Here is an 8,407-nt window from a genome sequence, read left to right as displayed (position 1 = left end):
TTTGTTTTTATTTAGTTTATTCTTGGTATGTGTTGCTATCCACAGTAGATGAGCTCTTATGTGTAGTGTGTAATGCATGCCAGCATATATCTCTGATGTTTTTATTTTTGTACCCGGTTGATATATGTCAGAAACATATCAGGCATGTTGTGTTGTAGGTTTACTGAAAGGTAAATCAATTGTAGATGAGCAAAATTACAGGTACCGATGTAAATAATTCAATTCAAATCCCTTTGTATGTGTTATCTACCATCAGATAACATAGCAGAGAGATTAGGGTCTCATACATTGCTGATGATGTATGTATAACCGATAGTAGTAAGTAAAACAGTTGTAATACCAAGGATTTCTAGGATGATGGTATTGAACTGTGATGCATTCCATGTGTGTATCATTCAAGCTTATTTCTGACCAATAGCGTCATAAAATGTAATTATCACTTGGAAAGGTTCTATTATGAAAATATATGAAAATAATACATCGTCTGCAAATACACAAGTCCATTAGCAAATATAGCCCGAACACTGACCATTTCTTGCCAGGACTCGTTCAATCGCATCAGAACCTATTGTAAAGACTACAATTAGGATTTCCATTCAATATCTCACTAGTTTCTTACCCTTATTCTATAAATCCTTGGTATCAATACAACTTAATTTGATGATAAAAATGTTTGCTTCTATAAATTATCATGATTGATTATTTCTTTTTGGTTTAGTTCAATACATGTGTGTGTAAATTGAATCTTGGCATTATAACATGTACATGTAATAAATCTTTGCCCTTAAATCAACGAGTTTCAATTGTCTTTTCTTTTATTTTATATTACACTCGATATATAAACATTTTTTTGAAGTGATATATGGTAATTGATACCATCTGGGATGGCTGTATTTAGTGTGCATTTCAATGTAATGATTCTGCACTAATGGTTCTCAAAATATTTGAGATTAATGTGTTGAATGGTGATGGCTGACAGATGTGGTTTCATGGCGCTTTCAATTGACTCTGCCAACTCACTTCTCTCACTCGCTTTGTTTTTTACTTGTCTGACATTTTCATGGTTGCATTTTGTATATGCCAGTCAGACACTGACAATCAAGTACTGTAAAAGCATTTAGTTTATGGCGTCAACCAATTACTTCAACTATTTGTCTAAGTTAGACAAATGGGACTACTACTGCCAGCCAGAATTGAGTAATTATATCACCCACCAGGTGCATGGCACATTCAGGGATTATTGGCAATACCTATTAAATCTTCAGTTTCTAGGCCGAAGACACAATTTGAAATTTGAGTGCTGCTAGTCAGTTAACACTCTTATTAGTCCACCGGTTCATCAATCTGTTCAGTTTCTTAACATTTTCTTACCTGTTTACGTTGGTTTCAAGATGGCTGACATGCCTATTTTGGCGGAGAAAACAAGTTGAGAAGCAAAATTACCAAAGACACCACGGTGATGTTCGGCCTGTTAATAATATGTGTAATAATGACCTACACCCTGTGTGTCATTCCTGTGGTCATGAGTGTGAGCGTTTCTCCAGTTGTGTAATTTAAGTTGTTTGGTATTCCTACACGATGATATCGTCACAGAGCTTGTCTGCCATTGTGCTTATAGTGCTCGGCATTGGTAAGGACATGCATCACCTGATTCATCAGCCAAAAGCAAAGTTGTTAATTTTCTGATTATGATTCTGACTGCTCAATGCTCAAATGGCCAAGTAACTAAGGTGAATTTCATCTGAATGGAAATACCTGCCTCCATTATTGGTTATTTGGTCTCTGTGAACTGGAAATTGATGATTCTATGCAGTTGAAGGAACAGTGTAATTAGAGTAGAGCGCAGAGTTACATTTATTTCACTAATCTGTTAACCTGGGGATGTTATTACTACATCATCTGTCAACACACACAAGTGTGACAGCACCACCTGCAAGCCATCTTCATGCACTGTTGTATTGTCAGACTTGGTCAATCAATATTTTTCTTCATGTTACTACACCCTTGACAATATATGCCCAACAAACATACTGCTTTTGGGGAAAGTACACCACAGGGCTCACCACTGCTCCTGGCAATGCCTCTCACCCCTCCACAGAAGGTTTCCAAGGGACCTGTTAAAAGCAAAGGCAATACGGTACAGACAAAGGTACCATTCCTACTAACCAAAGCGACAATATTCCCCTGCACTGTAGCCAAGCCTAATTTCTACAGGAACTTGATTCTAGTATCTACAATTCTGACAAGCTAAGACCAGTTGTAGTTCTGTCATCCTTGAACCCCTCGGTCGATCTAAACTCGTTCCAGGTGGTTACACCAAACTCAAACTTTGGTAGCCCTTGAACTCCAGGATGCATACATACACATGCACCCAACAAGCCAAATGCACCCAAGCCATCAATGCATCCTACAAGCCAAAATCTGTTGAGGTTTGTGTTAAAAGGAATGGTGCTGCTGGTAGAAGGAAAAAGCACTGTTCGTGTTGGTGATGAAGGTGGTTCAACTTTACCTGCTGGACATCTTGGTAACCCTGTCCATAATTAACTGGTTTCTCCACCATCAACTAAGGAAGATAAGCAGTTACAGTACACTCTAGCATTGGGGTTTGTAGGCCCCAAGCTACATAGTGTGAAGCAGAGCAAAACAAGGCCTTCTGTGGGACACTCATTCTGCACTCTGTTCAGGGAGAACCACCCGATCACTTCACAGTTGGAATGCTCTTCATACAACTCCTGCAAACAGTGTTCGTTTGTGGGACGCCTCAGGGAGCTGGCTGGGTGGGCACACTAGATCGATCTCCAGACCCAGGCTGTCTTGCACATTGCTTAGTTAGGCAAACACACCTACTGGAAAGAGGTGAAGACTACCATCTGGACCTTTTTGCCCAAATCAGACTTGTGTTGATGAGGATCGTCAACATCACAAAAGCAACTCAACAAGGAAATGACTCAAACAGTTTAACAGTGGAAATGCCCACTGGTATACAATGCACAACATCTGAGTATCATGCAAAAGGTTGGCTATATCAGACGAAACACAATGACACTGAAGCATTGCTCTGGGTGGACACCCCGCTGGTCACTACCAATAAGCCATCCAACACTCTGTTGTCTATCAACTTAGAAAAGAACATCGTTAATAAAAACACTGCACATGGTGTGGTCTTGCATGCATGCTTTGGAGTCACAGGACTGGATTCGCCAACATGATGGTTCTTTTCATTAGTGTTGGAAATCTCTTCAGCATCAGTTATCACAGCCAAATCAGAAGGACAAACTGCTTATGGATTTTCTGTTGTAGATTTGGGCTTAGAGTTTCACCAAGACACTTGCAGCTTAACTTTACCCAGGGAGACAGCTAGCTAAACTGAGTTTTGCACAAATTGTGAAATTATCGCTCACGTTATGTCTGTTCAATTTGATCTCTCTCAGTTTATAAGTATATATCTTAGGCCTAGTTTGGTACTTTTCAAAGTGTTTTAAGTTGGATTTGGCTTCTCTGATACAGACAAATCTAATTTTATCTACCTTAGTGGAATATCTAACTTAAAAAGTACTGGTAGCATAGACAGGATGGTCTGCTTCACCCAGCCTTTTTTGTCACTCCAAATACATACACCTCTGGGAAGCTGCTGTGTGATGCTATGCCCCATTGGGTTATACCATTATTACTGAGGTCGACTGACTGGCAGTAGTAATATCTAGCTTACACAAATACTGTAATTGGAGTGACTAATAGCTAGAACTGGTGCATTTAATTTCACTATTTTGATGTGCAAGAATTTTTACTGGGTACTTGGCAAGGAAACAATGAGTTCTATTGTTATTCTACATGTTCACATCTATGTTATTAGCGACATTTTATTATCAGCGAAATTAACAACCATGATTAATTAATTTGTTGACAGTAAATGTACCTGGATTGACTATTGAATAGTCAATCCAGGACTTCAGAATCAACATACATCATTTCGGAATTTATACAGATTTGTAAACACATTCAATTTAAAATCTGCCTCAATGCACAATGAAGGCATTATGCAATATTGGATATGATATTGTTATTACTATAAGGGGTTAACAACTGTTGAGGGATGATTGTTGAAGGGGGAGATAAAAATATAAACAATACTGCTGTACCAATAGAACAAATGATTATTTGCTAAAAGCATTACCTAGCCAATTCTGCAAAATTAGCTTGTAATTTCTACGCTTTCCATAGACTATTCCACTTTGAGGCTGTGGCATTGTAGGTGACTTTAGTTTGTTTGTGATTACAGGTTATTATCAATAACCAATTCAAATCTGGCAGCTTGTGAATATATAACCTTAAAATAGACTCTGATGTGTACATAAATAATTTTTTTTTTGGATTTCATTGATATGTTATTTCATTGATAGAACAGAAAATGAGTGTTTTCAAATGCATAAACTATCCGGACTTGTAGGTGCTAATGAAATAGATGGTATATTCTTCTTTCATTCTTGAATAGATTTCCATATGGTGTGGCAATGGCCGATGGACTTGCAGGCCAAGGTCTTGTGCCTTAGAAACTGATTGCAAAAGAATGATCGATCATTCACAATTATATCTCAAGCTGCAACATTCACAGATTTCTGTGCCTTTAACTTGATTTTTAAGATTGGATAAAATACATGGCACTCTATTTGTCAGTAAATGTTTCAGAATGCATTCTTCTAGATATTCTTCTTCCTTGGTGTTCTTCTTCATTAGCAGTGCTTATATAAGCTTTGATGTCAATTGAGAAATAAACTTCCCTGCCTCTTTAAAAGATTCAAGCATATTTACAACTGATTTCTGAACTGTTTATGTCACTCATCTTGTTTGATTCTTGTACATTTGGGTTTTACCAAAGGGATTCATTTCAGATATCTAAACAGCTAAGTGGCCATTAAGGAGATGTGTTTGAATTTATGAACCTTAGTTCTGTCAATGTACTTTCATACTGCAGTAGTAGTATACATATTATAGTTGGTCTGGTAATAGGCAAAGAATCAGGACATTTGAGACTTACAAACTCATTCTCTGCATGCACGAATACATATCAGCAGAAGCGATCACTATCTGTAGGAAATTTGGACATTGGTTCTTTGTTCATCTCTCTAAAATCTTGAAACAGTCAACATATCTTGTCTGTGGTATGTGATGTTAGAAGGAAATAGCACCTTTGTCTTCTGATTGAAGTCAATATCTATATCGAGGTCTTGTGCTGTAATAAAATTCTCACCAAAGTGTTTCCATTGTAGTATTAAGCATTGTCTCGTATACCATTTTCAAGATATGTACAACTCCGTTGTAATGGTGATTTGCTAATAATAGGTGATCCATCTTTTAGTCTATGTTCAGGACCATGGACTTGTACAAATATCTACAGAGCTATATATGGTAACTCAACTTCATGTCCTGTGTATATTCCTGTCTCAATGACTGGCTCCTCCACCACCAACCATGAGACCAATCAGAGAACCTATGGTACAGCACACATTATCTGCAGTTTCTGGGATGTGTACCCAAACACAATTCTGTCTTACTGTTGTGACACATGGACAACAAGGTTTCAGTTCATGTGCTACAACCACCATCGGTGCATGCACCAATACTCAGGAATTTGCCGCAAAAGCAGTGGTGTATGACCCACAAACTGATATGTAAATCAGATGAACTGAAGTGCACCAGAATCCATTATGTAAATTACGCATGTCATATAAATATTCGAACAGTGTATACAATAAGCATGTATGCTACGCCCCAAAGTACATGCATAACTTTATATATTTTAAAGTTCATAAAAAGTTACATATGCATCTCTCAAGGCTCAGTCAAGAAATTTAATTTTATAAAAAAGTCAAAACAGTTTTATAAATGTGCATTTAAAGGACATAAGTCGCTATATAGCATGTAATCACTTTCTAAGGAACCCCCTGCTTTGAAGTCTAGTATATGTTAGTGTCTTAATATTCACGCACACAAACAGATAAAACAAATCATCCTTTACTTATTTAGCATTGGCAAAAATTTATAGGATTACTTACTGGCATGATTGTATGTATTAACAGAGCTCAGGCAAAACGTCAGAGTGCCGTGCAACTAAATATCAAGCATCTCAGACTATATTTCTAGAGAGCTAATATTTAGTAACGCATAGGCAGCCGCCATTGTACTCGATATTCCCGCTTAAATTAATTCTGGTATGATTGTGTCGTTCAATTGGAGATTTCAATGTAAGCCACGACTTAATCCTAAGCATAACCTTTAACAGCACATTCAAACATGGGCCAGATGATTTGTTTTAGTTCATGTTTGACTATCTTCAAGCAAAAAGTTAGAAAACAGTCACTATTGGTTCACTCAAGCACAGCCCCTCAGCAACTTGTTGTGACTGTGACTTAAGTTCAGGTGAGCCAAATGGTTGCGGATTATTTTTTTAGTACATGTGCAGATAGGTAGAGCTGACTAGCTGTATTTCTTTTCCATAAGGATAATCAATTGCCAGAAAACACTGCTACAAGATAAAAAGTTGCGTCACATTCTTGGCTGCACAGTTGCTAACAACACTGCAAGATAATGTTCAGTAATGCCGTGCTATGGCTCAGACACATACAACAACTCCTGTTGGTATACATGTCCTTCGAGGATAAATTCCCATTACGGGTTGATCAATGTTTGAAACTGAGTCCTGGTCTATTTATATCTACTGAACATCAATGGGCATGCCGGACATGGGACACAATGTCAATAAGTTGGGACATATACCTACGCCCAGTTTTCACTTATAGCAGCGATACTCACTGTCAATACAATGATGACACTGATATCATGGTGGGATGTAACTCTTGCTGTCCTGTTACAATGTAATTGAACATCTACACATACTACCCATGACCGAAGGTGGTAAAAATTCCTCACATGGATGTATATATAATGCCAGAGATATTCCATTTCCATGCCATCGGACTATTTGTATTTTCAGATCGGCACTTTTTGCTAAGTTCGTGATGTTATTTGTGGTGCCAAGGTGACTACTGGTGCATTACTAGAGTTTGCTATGATTATATTGTTAGTAGAAAAAGATAACTAAATATTATTGTCGTTGCTAAGGTGACCTCTGGTGCATTACTAGAGGTAATTATGGTTTAGCTGCAGTTCTGTAGCTCTGGATTTCGCTGGTGTCTGTTTTTGGCGTTTTCTGTTGCATCGGTAATCTGATTCGTTCGTCTATTGGTAATTGCGAAACCCTAGCTAATTATGATTAGATTGGTATTAGAAAATGGTACGATGTTATTTGTGTGCAATGGTGATTACTTTGCATTATTAGAGGTGACTATGTTTTCGGAAACTATGGCAGTCATTATCATCGCGATCGCATTTCTCGTGATTGTTCACCTCATACCAGGAATTTAGTTCCCATGTTTTGAAAAACGTTTCAGTTAGCCTGTATGTTTCGATCATTGATATCCGTCTCGAGTATAAATCAGCAAATCACTACGACCAAACCATACGCGATCACTTAAGGGAAGATCACTATTATCAAAGATTTATAAATCATTGGTATTACAATGTATTTATAACTGTCTTCTTTTCATCTCTGGTTGTATTTCAAGACTAAATTGAAAATCTGACAATGTTTTTCCCCACTTTAACAATAGATAGTAGTATCAATGTTTAAATTCTAGGCAACCATGAGTCTGGTTAACCGTGAACCACTTAAGGTAGAAGCCGAGTCATATTTTTTGACAAAATTGGTCATAAATCACATAACAATGTTAATTAGTTTATTATGTACAATCATGAAGCTAATGTCGCATGGTACAATAAAATAACATTATTTTATGTGTTACAGTTAAGCTTTATGAGAAATGTGTTTCTAATATTTCTTGAAAATTGCTGTTATAAAAAAAATTACATAGAACACAATGTTAAAGAAAAATTGCATTTTTGGACACTTAACCAAGGTTTTTCAAATAATTCAGAACAACAAAAAGTACTCCATCATTAACAATATATGATTTTTTCAACCTATGTCACCAGGCTAGATTTTGAGATAGTGCATAATATCTCTGCCATAGGAACCTGTGGTAAAAGTGTTATAATAGTGTCAAAATGGCGAATTTTCGCTAAAATACAACCACCAATCTCTCGAAAAAAAGGCTGGTGATCCCCATTTTTTTTTAGGTCAATATTTTTATATTGCCTTGGAGTACAGTTTATTGCAAAATGAATAAATTCTGTGTATTTTAATTTATGAGTATGCTTCTACCTCAAACACGCATAATTGGGAGTAAACATGTCAGGTGGGCAGGTTACGTGATTTTAACATTTACAAGAGCGGATTACATATATTGCCCATAATGCAATCATGTGATAACCTTTCCAAAACGGGGGCTAT

This window comes from Saccoglossus kowalevskii, chromosome 2 (genome assembly GCF_978046115.1).
Source record: "Saccoglossus kowalevskii chromosome 2, keSacKowa6.1, whole genome shotgun sequence".
Taxonomy (NCBI): domain Eukaryota; kingdom Metazoa; phylum Hemichordata; class Enteropneusta; family Harrimaniidae; genus Saccoglossus; species Saccoglossus kowalevskii.
The sequence above is the reverse complement of the archived record's forward strand: the minus strand, read 5'-3'. Positions refer to the sequence as shown.